This window comes from Panthera uncia, assembly GCF_023721935.1.
Source record: "Panthera uncia isolate 11264 chromosome A1 unlocalized genomic scaffold, Puncia_PCG_1.0 HiC_scaffold_16, whole genome shotgun sequence".
Classification (NCBI taxonomy): domain Eukaryota; kingdom Metazoa; phylum Chordata; class Mammalia; order Carnivora; family Felidae; genus Panthera; species Panthera uncia.
The window spans coordinates 29,644,375-29,658,684 of NW_026057576.1; positions in this window are offsets into that span (position 1 = coordinate 29,644,375).

The window sequence follows — 14,310 nt, forward strand, 5'->3', positions numbered from 1 at the left end:
GATTCATCGGTGTGTTTTATGTCCAGTAGCACTGGCCATCAAGCTGTAACCATCAAAGAGTAAAAAGTCGAGCAGAGAATGAAATAATATGGCAAATACTTTGCTAAAAATATTTATCCATACATTCTTGAGGATGAAGACATATTGAACTGTAAAAATTAGAGTAAATATAACTAAAAATAAGTGACTACTATTTAGATATAATTGAACTGTTAAAGGTTTCCATTGGGCATTATGTTTTGCCTCCTAAATGCTTATTAACATTTTCACTAATAGAACCTTTCACTCTGAAATAAATATGCAAGATCTCTAAATGCATGTACATGGTAATGAGATTTCTTTATTATAAATATGTTGCCTTCTGTCTTTCATTTTCTCTTTTGCTGTCATGGTGCCTTCTTACTAATACCTCTAGGTTTGATACACATAAATAAGGAAAAGCTCTCCTTTGTTTCTCTCTTTAGTGTCATTGGCGGCTAGTGTCGCCTTAAGAGTTCTTCTGGGCCTTCCAAGATGCACAATAATGCTAATGTTAACGGCTTCCATTTATCGAGAACTTACTAAGCACTTTTGCGTACACTTTTATGGAAACATTATGAGGCATATATCATTATTTCTCTTTTAGAAGAGGCAACGGAGGCTTATAGAAATAAAGCAGGCTTGAATTAAGTCACATTAATGGGAAGAGACAAAGGCAAGATTGGGACCTAGGTGATCTTGATTTTAGTTCCACACCCTCAGATATTAAGGTATACTGCCCGATAGTCGCACGGTATTCTGGTGAGGGAAATTCAACCTCTAGGATGTGTCTGTTTTTACTTACACTTAAGATATTTTATCATACAACTATTATTAATGTTTAGTAGGGCTATACTCCTGAGACTCGCTCAATGATGAATCATTAAAGAAAACTAAGAGGAAAGTTATTTTCTCTATTATCTCTGTGCCCTGGCAGTGAACCTCACTTCGCTATGGAGGATGGCTAACAGCATAGTCAGGCCAGATATTCCAGGTTTGAATTTTAGTTCTACTTTTTGCTTTTGAAACCCTAGGGAGAATGTTCTGCCTTGATTTTTCTGTTTTTAAAACGGGAACGTAATTATACTTTCCGTGTAGGATTGTAGCAGAGATTGTATACACAAGTCTTTGAAGAGTGCCTGGCTCATACTTACCTTGATAAATGCTGCCTACCAATATTACTACTCTTACTGGTTTCATAAAAATCCTGATAGCTGTTCCCATGAATCAAGTGAATAGTTTAGAAATAAGAATAAGAGTGACAAAATTTGTCTTGAACCCACACTAAATGAAAGGCAATACATTGGCATTTAAATACAAGGAAACCAAGACTTAGCATAAGCAGTTTTTAATTACCGATGGTGAAGCCATTTTATTCCCTGGGTTCGTCAGCACTTGATGACCGTGAACTCCAGTGTGAGATAAGGAATACCATCATATATGTGAAATATGCAGTTTCCCAATTTCTCCCCAGCTCCGTGGTTTGTCACTTGTTCAGTGGGTAAGTCTGTTTTTCTGAATCTTAACATCCTCCCTGCATGATTTTAATTATGTCCAAGCTTGTGAACTCCTAGGCCTATGAAGCTCTTCAGGGGAGGTCAATTAACTGAGGGAAGGTGGTTGCAGAAAGAGTGAGACAGAGGCCTGGAGCCATAAAAACCTCCAGGAAAGAAGAAACAGGGCAAATCAGAAAGGAGAAACTTAGAAGTCAGGTCAGACATCTCTGGGGCCAGTACAAAAGATGCATCTTCCATGAGAGGTATGAGGAGTATTGCTGCTAAGGCTCTGGTAGTTCATTCCAGAAGGAATGCTGCCCAGTTGGTCCACTAGCCATGGGGCCGAAGCCCTGTGCATTGGCAAGTGTTATTTCCCCATCAAGCATGCCTATGTTAGAAAGAAAATGTATTTGTAAGGGCCCTCTGATTTAAATAATTTGCTTGGCCAGCCACCTTAAACCAGTTTAAGCTCATGTATAAAGATTCTCAAAGCAAGAAACAGAACATCAGTTTTGTACTCACCAAGAGCTTTCAGAGAAAACTGACTTAGGGCATCCATGCCAAATTGTTAATAACAAACAGATGGCAACCAAAAAAAAAATACCTCTACTTCCCAAAGAAAATAAGATTATGAAAGTTTCTCACGTTTTCCTCTGATGGCCTACCTACCTCTCAAAAGCTCCTCTTTTGTTATTAGAGTGCTAGAACCCTGGAGTGAATAAGCTGAGAGAATCTCAGAAATAATCAAGAATCACAGTGTTTTCTAGAGGAAGGATGGTGACCCAGCGACTTTAACAACCTTTGTTCCCTACAAAAATCTACGCCTTTTTGGTTTAAACAAAGACATTCTTCCTGAGCCTAGCATTCTACATTTCTGTTTTCTGTCTGAATTTTTCTCAGGAGGAAGAGACAAAGAGCAAGCGTGTTTTATTAAAACTTTCTTATTTGTATCCCATTAAGCCAGTCGCCTTTCACGAGTTCATCTTTCTGTTTAGCTTCATCCTTGAGTTTTTGTCTTTCCACAGTAGGGTACACTTCCTACCTCTTCACTTGTGATCCCAAATCAGCAGTGCTGTTCTCTGTATTTCCAACAGCCCCTCAGCCCTGTGCTTGATTTGTGCTTTTGAGAGAGCTCCTTTGTTTTAGACAGAGTGCTGCTTCCTCTTTTTCTGCTCACCATTTGTTAATGCATGCATCCAACCAGCTGGCATAAAAAAAAAGTCTGTCTTTGCCCAATGCATTAAACATTATGATATTTTGCCCTTTGCCCCACTTTGTCCTTTAGCTACTCCTTTAATCCATCTCTGCACATCCAATCTGATGCTTAAGGGCTCTCAAGATTCATAATGACATCTTGTGCTTGGGCACCCTACTTATTTACAACATGCTTTCAGCACGTCCATATAAAATAGGCAAATAGCTCACTCCAGAACCACTTCTCATAATTTAGCTTCACCTTTATGTCCCCCTGTCTATGCTCAGTAGAGGTCTATCTTTTTCCCATTTGGCCTTTCTCCTGTCTGTGGGTCTCTAAGCGAGATATGTAGCCTGGCTCAGCTGCCACCATTCTAGTTGTAAAAATTCACACATCTGCTAGTTAGTCTCTCTCTCTTGGCCTTTTGCAGAGATGTACTTCGTAGAAAGTATATTTTCTAATAGATGTGTGCCAAGTTTTTTTAGTAACGGTTAAAAAAATTATCTTCTGATTGCATTTCCTCAGCAAATCATATGCCGCTCTATTTCTAAAGTTTCTAAATGAAAGAAATCATTTTTTAATGTATATGGCACATTATAAAAGTAATCGGAAGGATCTATAAATTATTTCAGTTGATTCTGATTTCAACCATTGTGAGGTAAGTAGAGATTCTTAAGTCCATTTTGTGACAGCGGATAGAGGGACATTATCTCCATTTTATGAAGGAGGCAGTTAAGTAGTTTATCCATAACTACACAGTTAGCAAGTTGTGGAGCGAAACCTAATAGCCAGGTGTTCTGACTCCGGACCAAAAGGCCAGTCCCATAGCAATGGCAGAAAAATATTCAGGTGCAATATAATACCTGTGCATTATTTCTTCCACATCTTTATAAATCTGCACTAGAATTAGGAAAGATAAACATCTCTGGGGGTACCCACTGCACCCACCCCCCAAATCTCACCACACTCTTGAGCTTGTCCCTAAGGCAGGTCTTGACAGGATAAAAGATAATAGCTCAACTGGACTTTGAAGCGTACACAAGAGTTCATTAGGTATTAATAGAAATAAGGAAAGAATATACATAACAAGTAGTACCAAGGAACCGCTAGGAGATGCATTATGAAAAAACATGCTTATATTTCCAAATAGAAAATCCATGAACAGAGTATGAGTCTGCCTTCAAGTAGAAGCTTAATTGCTCACTTCCCAAAACTCACAGGGCATAAAATGTTAGCCACAGGGGGATCCAGTCTGTGATTCCTTTTGTGAATTGTTGGGAATGTGAACAGCCAGAGGCATGGACAACTAGTTTTTCAGTGCTGCTTTTAATCTTTTGTCTGGGAAATATCAAAAGCAGACATTCATTTTAGACTGTGTTAAAGCTCCCAATTTTAGAGGGCTTCGTAAATTATAAAGAAGTTTACGTAAATAATGTCACTGGATCCTTATCATAACCTTATGAATGATATTATTATTACTTACTTGGAAGTCTGGACAGGAAGCATTTGAAGTTTTGAAATATCCAATGAGTTGCTTAAGATCACGTAAGTAGAGGTTCAGAGCTGGGCCTAGAAAATAGATATTTGGACGCCTTGTCTGGTGTTCTGAAAAATAAGCCATCCTGTGACATTTCTTAGATGTAAAATTTCTTGGAGGTAAAAGATAAACAAAAGATAATCAGAAAAAGAAAACAGCTATGACAGAACTGTAAAAAGGTCACGGTTTGTTTTCACTAACCCAAGATTGTTTATTCTCATACGAATTAGCATTTGTGGCCAGTCTTCCCTTGCTTTTTCTGTTGGCACTTCTCTGTTTCCCTCTGGATACCTAGTCATACCAAACCTTTTCTCCAGAGCCTTGGCTCTCCTCCTGTTTTTTGCAGCCTGATTTCTTTCCCACTGGATGCCAGCTGATGACTGCACACAACCCACGGCATTTATTTCTGTCCACTGACATGCACATCCTCATTGCTCTCTCGGACCCTGATTCTATGCATTGTCTGAGACCTCACCTTGGCTGGGCGACCATACATCCTGGCTGGTCTGAGAAAATCAGGAATAATGCCTGTTACGCTAGTGTAGTTGGAAATGGCACCTCCTTTCAGAAAGTTTCAACTGTTCCGCAGTTTCTCAGAACACGTACGGTCACCCTACACCAGATAATCAGATAAATGAATTTGTGTTCTTGAGAGAGAAGAGGGACAGTATCAAATAATTTTCTCGTCAGTGTCCTTTTAATAGCCCACAGTTGAGTGTATTCGAGGCATTTTAAAACTGAAAATGAAAAAAACATCCATATGTAACTTCAACACAGGATTTTAAGCTATCATGAAACAGATATTAATAATGTTCTTTTGAGTTATATGTAGAGAAGAATATTTTTTATGCAATTAGAATGGTTCCTACATTTTCAAATAAAAAGGTAAATGCCCAGTTGAAGGGCTCCTGGGTGGCTCCGTTAGGTAAGCAGCCAAATCTTGACTTTAGTTCAGGTTATGATCTCAGGGTTCGTGCGATTGATCCCTGCATCAGGTTCTGCACTGACGGTGCCAAGCCTGCTTGACATTCTCTCTCTCTGCCTCTTCCCTGCCTGCGTTCTCCCTCTCTCTCTTTCTCTCTCTCAAAATATGTAAATAAACATAAAAAATTTAAAAAAAAAAGGTCCATGCCCAGTGGAAACCCTTTCTGCCCTGGGCTTCTAACACATAGTACTCTACTCATTCTCTGTTAACTATATTTACTGAACATTGTCCATTTTCTTTCTCTTTCCTGGGTATTCCTCTGTTTTTTTAAAAAAAAAAATATTGGATCGGGTACCCTACAAAAGCAGTCCTTGGAGTTTTTTCTCTGTCTGCGTAGACTCCTAACATGGTCTCATTTGGTACTGTGGTTTTATAGCAACCCTATGCCAATAACTCCTTAAGTTCCAAGTTTTAGACCCAATTGCCTATGATAGCTCAGTTTTCATTCAGTAGATTTACTTACTTACAACAAACATTTCACACAAGTAACAATTTTTTTTTTTTTTTTTTTGGACTGCTAATAATTGTCAGGCACTGCTCTGTATGTGATCACGGGGAGTAAGAGAGAGCCCTTGCGCTCACGGTGTTCCCATTCTAGGGAACTCGTGGAGGTCTCAAACATGTCCAAAACCAGAACGCTTGAGTTCGTCCCCATACACACTCACACACAAACCTGAATGCCCCCATGCATCCCCTACTTCAAGATATAGGTGTACAATCTATCCAGTTGCTCAGAAACATTGGAATCATTCTTGACTCCTCTCCTTTTCTTGTACTTGAAATCCCATCAGCTTGACGCTTACCGTATACTCTTAAGCTCAGCATGCCTCGAAACATTCCACCTTGCCTCTCTAGACCAAGCCACCACCATTGATGGCTTGGAATTTTGCCGTAGCCCTTTTATTACCCTCCTTGCTTCCATTGACATTTGTTACAATTTATTCTCCAGATAGTGGCCACAATTATTAAACGCAAGCCAGATCCGTTCACCACTCAGATCCCACCCCCCACAATGTTCCATAAAACCTAGAATACAATACGACCCCCTTGCCGTGTTTGTAGCACCCTATGTGATACAGCCATGACCTCTATCAGCTCTCCTACTCCTCACACCTTTTCTCATTTTTCTCCAGTTATGCTGCCGTCCTGACTGTCCCTTGAACATATCAAACATAGTCCAACCTTGCAGTCAATACATTTGTTTCTTCTTAGTCTCAAACGCTCATCCCCCAGATATTCGCATGGCTCACAGCTTTTCTTAATTAAGGTCACTGCAGATATGACCTCCACAAAGAGATCTTCACTGATTCCCTGGACTGAAGCAGCTCCTCACTCCCTCACCCCCCCCCTGTCTATTCCCATCTCCTATTTAACTTTGTTCCTAAACTATCATAAATATTATACACCAATATTTTTATATTGATTTTCCAACACTCTGCTAGAATATTGCCACCATAACGGAAGAGACTCATGTGCTCCTGGCTTTCTCTTAAGCCCTGGAGAAGTGTAAACCATGCAGTAAGAATATCAACTAAGGTCTGATGAATGAATAAATGAATTAATTCAAGCAATGTTAATAATATCTGCATCACAGGACTTTACACAGAGGTGGCTCTGACATGAAATAAAACCCTAAGCTTGATGACAAATGAACATGCAGAAACAATTTCAGAGTGTCTTTTGACACCTTTCCCTCTTGTCTTAAATGATAGAGAAGGGCAGTTTTGGTGGCGTGGGAGCTATATAAGATTACATTATTATTTCGCATTTTGTGACCTGCAGAAGTTACTTGACCTCTCTCTACCTGAGTGTCCTCAAAAGTTTCACCTACCTCACAGAGCAATTGTGGTAACTGAATGACATAATATGCATAAAATGCTTCGAACAGTGTTTGGCACATTGTAAATGTGCACCACATTTTTTTTTTCATTCATGCTTCCATTTTTTTTTTTTTAATCCATTCCTTATGGTAGTTAGCAAGTGATATGCCAGAGTTTGCTGTATCCTCCTACCCCTGCACTGAACTTGAGTGACACTTGCTGGGATGAGGCAGAATGTTTTTCTGGTATATATTATCGCTAACTCAAATGCCATGCAGTTGTTTTATTTGGGGAGATAATGTGTGGGCACTGCTCTAATCCTGTGGATACAGGGCACGGTGTGGATTTAATCCTGACTGGTCCAGAATCCTCCTGCTCCCAGTGGATGTGAGACAATGGTAAGTGCTAGGTATACGGTTATGTGCTCGATGAATCCCTGATGAATCAAATGAGATTAGTCACAGTCTTTTTCTGCCTCCAGATATACAAACAGATGCAGAGAGGCTCACCATATGAGATTTGTGGCTTCATTCTCTTATTAATCTCTTTCTATTCTCTTTGTCATCCCCCCCCCCCCTTTTAGCTTTGGAAGCTTGAAATTGCCAATTCAGCTGCTTTTGGAGCAGGTGGATTAGCGGCGGTTTTATGGAACATGTGGATAACGGGGTTTTATTTGGAGGATGTTTAGATTTGTCTAAAAGAGGGACTGCTGCTGCTTTTACTGCAGCTGCTTCTCTTCTCCATTTAACGCCAGACACCTTAGGAAGAAGCAGTAGGGAGTCATGACAAATTACTTTATTCTTTTCATGTCGAACGGCAAGATTCTATAACAAACTGACTGAACTCCACCCTTTCCCATCCTGTCTGGGGAGGGGGGCGGGGAAGAAACCTGATGAAATCAGATGATCATTTTCATCACATAAGAGATGTAAAATTTTTAGTCAGAATTTCCACAATCGTCATTTGGAATGAAGCCATCGTCTATTTTTGTTGCTAATACAGCAGTAACAGCGGTGGTAACGTTAAAAAGTGAAGGACGTACGTGGAGCGAACGGAGACTTCACAGGTCCGTGCCAGTGCCACGGGCAGAATGGGGTGAGGGTCTGCTCAGTCCAGCCACTCACCAACTTCCACCTACGAGGAGGCGAAGAGTCACCACGGAGAACACAGCTTATCTTTCATCCTACTTCTTCCCCCCAAAAGGCTAGGGAACAGTGACAGCTCCAGGCAGGACCACTTTATAGAAAGTGATAGAGATTTTTAGGATCTACTTTTGACCCCACAAGGTGGGAATATCCCAAACCATTTTTCATTCAATAATAGGGGGCAAAATGACCCCAATGACAGACTAAAGTGAGTCAGTCTACTTAGGTTTGATTCACCAGACCAAGAGCTCCTCATGGAACAAGATTGTAGCCTTTATTTCGGTGTCTTCAGTACGTAGGATCTCATCAGTAAAGGTTTACTGAAGGAAGGAAGGAAGGAAGGAAGGAAGGTAGGTTCCGGTTTCGGCATTGGCTAGAACTCCTGTGTGATCTTGAAATCTGTTCACTCTTTTCTAAGTCCGCTGCTAAGATCCTTATTCGGGCCACCATCATCTCTCACCTGGATTTGCTCCCCCAGCTTTATACCTGGAAACTAACCCTTTCCGTTTTTATCCCGTACTTCTGCGCGAATCCCTGTTATATTTTCTGTACTGCAAAAAAAAAACAAAAAAAACAAAAAAAATTACATTTTTTAAAACGAAAATTTTATCAGGGCATTTCCCCACTGAGAACTGTCCAGTGGCTTTTTATCTCTTTTGGTTTTAAAGTCCAGGTTTTAGTTTGTACATTTGGCTTGTAATGCCCAACGTAATGCAGCCTTGCTAAATTACAACATTATCTCTTGCCACCATATCTGCATCCTGTGGTCCAGCCTTACTAAAAACAACCTTAATGCATAGATTTTAAGGCACATATTTTTTTTCACATTTTAATATCCCCAATATGGTGACCTTCAGTCAGTCATATAATTGCAGTGTTTTTCCTTTCGTATTGGTACACAAAATTATGATTTATTTTACATTTTGGTGTCAACCTAGATTTAATACACGAGATAGTATTTTCATCCTTGATTTTAAATTCTGGCCCTTGACATTTATAGGCTAACTCCCAGAGTATCTACCTGGTTCACATTCTTCTAGAGAAATGTCTCTTGGTTTTTATTGTCCCGGCTTCATAGAACATATATATCTCTTAATACAGTGTTTTCCAGTGAATGTTTATATAAGACAAAAAATAGATTTCTGTCCCCAAAGTTCAGTGAAATATTTTTTTAACAAATGACTTGCAGGAAAATTCTTGAGTTACCATCCAAACACAGCTGCTAGAATGCCAGAGTAACTTTTATACAAACCGAAAAGTGTACCAGATGTCACAGAGGGTATTTGCTCCTTGGAGACTGCTGCCAGGAAGAGGTGTATCTAGAACAGTGTCTTCTTGGTGTGAACAGTTCTGTGTCGTTATATGCCTGTCCTGAAGGTGTTTCCACAGAGGCTCTCCTATTTACCCCTTGCTCTTGCATAGATTTTCTGATAGCATTGATGTATGTCATGGAGAAGCAAAGAGACTGAAAAGATGATAAAAAGAGATGTTGCTCCACATACAAAACTGCATGGATAATATGAATAACCAACCATATTGAAACCCTCTTGGGGCGCCTGGGTGGCGCAGTCGGTTAAGCATCCGACTTCAGCCAGGTCACGATCTCGCGGTCCGTGAGTTCGAGCCCCGCGTCAGGCTCTGGGCTGATGGCTCGGAGCCTGGAGCCTGTTTCCGATTCTGTGTCTCCCTCTCTCTCTGACCCTCCCCCGTTCATGCTCTGTCTCTCTCTGTCCCAAAAATAAATAAAAAACGTTGAAAAAAATTAAAAAAAAAGAAACCCTCTTAATTGATGATGAGAAAGTTTACAACATTTTACAATGTAAAAAGATTTTTTATGATGTAGTCATACCTCTTTGTTTTAGTTATATTTTAGGAAATTGCTTGAAGATTTGGGGTTGCGTTGTTCAGTAGATTGTTCATTCATATCCTCTTGAAATGGTATAGAGCCCTACCTTTACCATGACCTCATCGTGTATGGACATAGACAAGTGACTTGCTTTGGCCAGTGGGATGATAGTAACTGTATGGCCAGCAGAGGCCTGCATGTGCTTGTGTATTTTTTTTTTTTTATGTTGTGTATATTATAATGATGTTTAAGCATCTTAAAAAGCTTTCTGGCTGGGGTGAGACTGTATCTCTCTGGGCTTGCCAATTCTCAGAGATAGCAAAGAGCTCAGCCTGAAGCATGGCTTTGATGTGTAAACTAATCAACCTGCAGGCTATATCATTTATCTGGCCCATACTTCCTACAAGGCAGTATTCCTCTGCCTTAATCACCCCAGGGCTATGTACCAGGCAATTAGACACCCCTCCTGTAAATTTAGAGCTGGTCAAAATACTCACACTGGCCCATCCTAAACTGTCTACCCTGCCCTAGTCTCAGTTTTTCCCTTGTTCCCACTCTCTGCCTCCAGACCACCCTCAGGCTCTCGACTGTGGCCCTTCATGGCAAGCTGTGCGTCCTGTTTCTAGGACCTGTGATGTAATAAAAGTTTGTTTCCTTGAGTCTCTCCTCTGCCCCTTCTTGCACGTACACTTTCCTGACCATCACGTGTAAGAAGGAACAGCTTATGGCATGATGTTGGGCTTGGTCTCTGGTGCTGCTCCCTTTCTTCGTGAAAAGATCATGCCTCCGGTAAAGCCGATCTTTGAAGAGCAATGAAACCGTGATGCAGGCTGGGACTGACCCCGCAGCCTGAACCTAGGCCTGTCCATCCAAGTGCAGATTAGCCAAACCCTGGTTTACACGTAGATACGTGTAAGCCATAAATGCTTATGTTTGTAAGTTAACAGGTTTGGGGATAGTGTTATGTAAAATTGTTGTGGAATAGCAGCTAATTGCGACTGTGTAAGACATGATTTAATAATGTAAAAGAGGCTCTTGGCTAGAGATTTTTGTTCATAGCCTCCATTTTTTGGAAAGAGCTACTGATATTAAGCAGAGGATAGACCAAACCATCTCATATTCTTGCTATCAGCTTAAGTGACTCTAATCCTTTATTTGTTTCTTTATCTCCCAGTCACTTAACCTGGGCTCAGGGCCCTTTGCTAGTCTTCTATGGCACCTTCTGTCCTCCTGTATTAGAGCATATACACATGTTAATCTAGTTGCTATTTTTTTTTTTTTTATTCATTTTTGGGACAGAGAGAGACAGAGCATGAACGGGGGAGGGGCAGAGAGAGAGGGAGACACAGAATCGGAAACAGGCTCCAGGCTCCGAGCCATCAGCCCAGAGCCTGACGCGGGGCTCGAACTCACGGACCGCGAGATCGTGACCTGGCTGAAGTCGGACGCTTAACCGACTGCGCCACCCAGGCGCCCCTCTAGTTGCTATTTAAACTGTTCGCTAGAATCTCACATGCTCGAAAGATAGGAACAATTTGCATTCCCACCACTCACCATGAGGCCTAGCACATAAAAGACTCTTACAAATCATTTGCTGAAAGAGAGGCACCTGGGTGGCTCATTTGTTTAAGTGTCTGTGATTCTTGGTTTTCAGCTCAGGTCATGATCTCACAGTTTGTGAGTTCAAACCCTATGTTGGGCCCCACGCTGACAGTGGAGAGCCTGCTTGGAATACACGCTCCCTCTCTCTCTGCCCCTCCCCTGCTTGTGCTGTGTCTCTCTCTCAAAATAAATAAAACACTTAAAAAAATATTTGCTATAACTAATTATCTCAATTCTGTCTCCAAAGAATATGTAACTTTGAACAAGATACTTTATGGTTTTAGAACCTTTTTTTTTTTTTTAATGATGGGGTAGGTCTAACTTATCTCTAAGGTTCTATAATACATGTACGTGTGTCAAGTTTCAAAAATCATTTAACCATGTAAGTTTGTATAAACCTTTATGAGAAAATGATAAAACATGAAATAAAAACAAGATTCCCACAATAAGGTAAATCTCTTATATTTAGCTATATTTTCTCGCATTACTATTACGTATGTATGTGCATATGTGTATATATTCTTTTCTTACATTCATTTTCATGAATAAAAATGAATTTTTATATCATTAAGATCTCATTCTACACATATGTTTGTATCTCATGTTTCATTTAAGACTCTATGATGTTCTAATACTTAAATAGAATGCTTTAGTTCATTGAATTTCAATTCTAAAAAAAATGATAGCTTTTAATATTATGCATTTTTCCACTAATCGTAGTTTTGGCTACACCCCATTAGTCTTGGCATGTAGTCTTTTTCTATTGCATTTTTTATAAATTTGTTCATCTGTTTATTAATTTAGTAAGTTAAGCACTCACACTATGCTAGTGTGTTCAGTATGGTTTTAAGCACTGGAATCCCAGCTATGTACAAGAGAGATAAAAGTTTTGTCTTAAAATAACAAAGTTTCTAGTATCTGTACACTATATGATGAACTATAGCTTGAACAAGAAAACCAGGCCTCACGTGCCTATGTGTAAACAATCATTCCACCTTTCTTTTCTTTTCTTCAAGTTTATTTATTTATTTTGAGAGAGACAGAGACAGTGCGAGTGGAGGAGGAGGAGGAGAGAGAGAGAGAGAGAGAGAGAGAGAGAGAGAGAGAGAGAGAATCCCAAGCAGGTTCCACTTTGCCCCAGCACAGGGCTCGAACTCACGAAAGAGCATGACCTGAGCCAAAACCAAGAGTCTGATGCTTAATAGACTAAGACACCCAGGCGCCCCCTACCTTTCTTTTAAAGTGTCAAACAAACTTGAGCTCCCATCTGCTGGTTTGAAGAACTATGTCTCTGTGTATTAAAGAAGTTTTTCTAGGTTCCCATAGCTCAGGTTCTAATGAACAGGTATTAAATTATTTTCCCAGGGACCTCCACAAGAAGCCATTTACTGCTGTGGTCAGTTGGCCTCTCAAAGCAATTTACGTTATCAAGCCACAACACTTAACATTGGAGTTGAAAAGAAAATGGTCACTTAACAGCGTTTTATCCAAGAACAATGGATACTTTCCTTTCTTTACATCTGTGTAACTGGAGAGCTCCCTCAAATTGCTTTCACAAAAGTGAATTTAAGTTACAATTTGAAGAATAACTGCCTGCAACTTTAAAATGGCAGTTTTCTTCAAACTTTTCCTATTATTTGAAAAAAAATCTTAAAGAGACAGAAGCTAGGGAGATACCACTTTATGGTAGTTTAGATTTCTTTTCTGAACTGTAGTTATTTTGGAACCCCAGTGTTTTGGTTTTTAGTGGTTTTATTTTTAAAATATATTTCACTGTGGAAAGCAAAGATCTGTTATATGGACAATTATTTTTAGTGTTCTATACATGCTTGAAAATTTGCCGATGGGGTAAAATTATCAGTATCCACCCATAAATTCTTATGTGAGGTAGACGCTATAGACCAGAAAGCTAGATCGTCGATGTGTGTTCATGATGCGTATGCTCATGTTTCTTCTTGGGGAAGAAACATACGGATGTCTTTAATTTAGTTTGAAGTGTATTTAACAATTAGATTGAATAATGGATTGATAGAGGGATAGATAGATGGGTGGATAGACAATAAAGCAACTGAGTGAAAATTAGTGAAAAATTCAGATTGTGGGTTTATGAGTATTTACTTGAAAATAGACTAGAAGGGGTTCCCGGGTGGCTCAGTTGGTTGAGTGTCTGACTTCAGCTCAGGTCATAATCCTGGTTTGTGAGTTTGAGCGCACATGGGCTCACTGCTGTCAGCACAGGGCCCGCTTCAGCTCCTCTGTCCCCTTCTCTCCCTGCCCCTCCCCACTTGTGCTCTCTCTCTCAAAAATAAGTAATAATAATAAAAAAAAAACATTTAAAAATATATACCTTAAAATTCTTTCAGGTTTGCAGTATATTTTAATTTTTAATAATAAAATGTTGAAAAGATGAGTTGGAGAAGTTGACAGCAACTTCTGGTAGCAAGTGCAAGTGATGGTAGTAGATTAGTTTACTGATCTTCGAATTAGAGCCCAAGTATCCTCATCTTTTGTTCCAGTTTGGCCCTTGGATGAATCACCTCAGCTCTCTGGGTCTCAGTTTCTACATCTACGTTAACAATAGATTCTCAGTAAATACTTGTTGAGTTAATGTTTAATAGACTAATCTGAAAATGAAATGAATTAGATGATCTTTCTGGTTTCTTTTA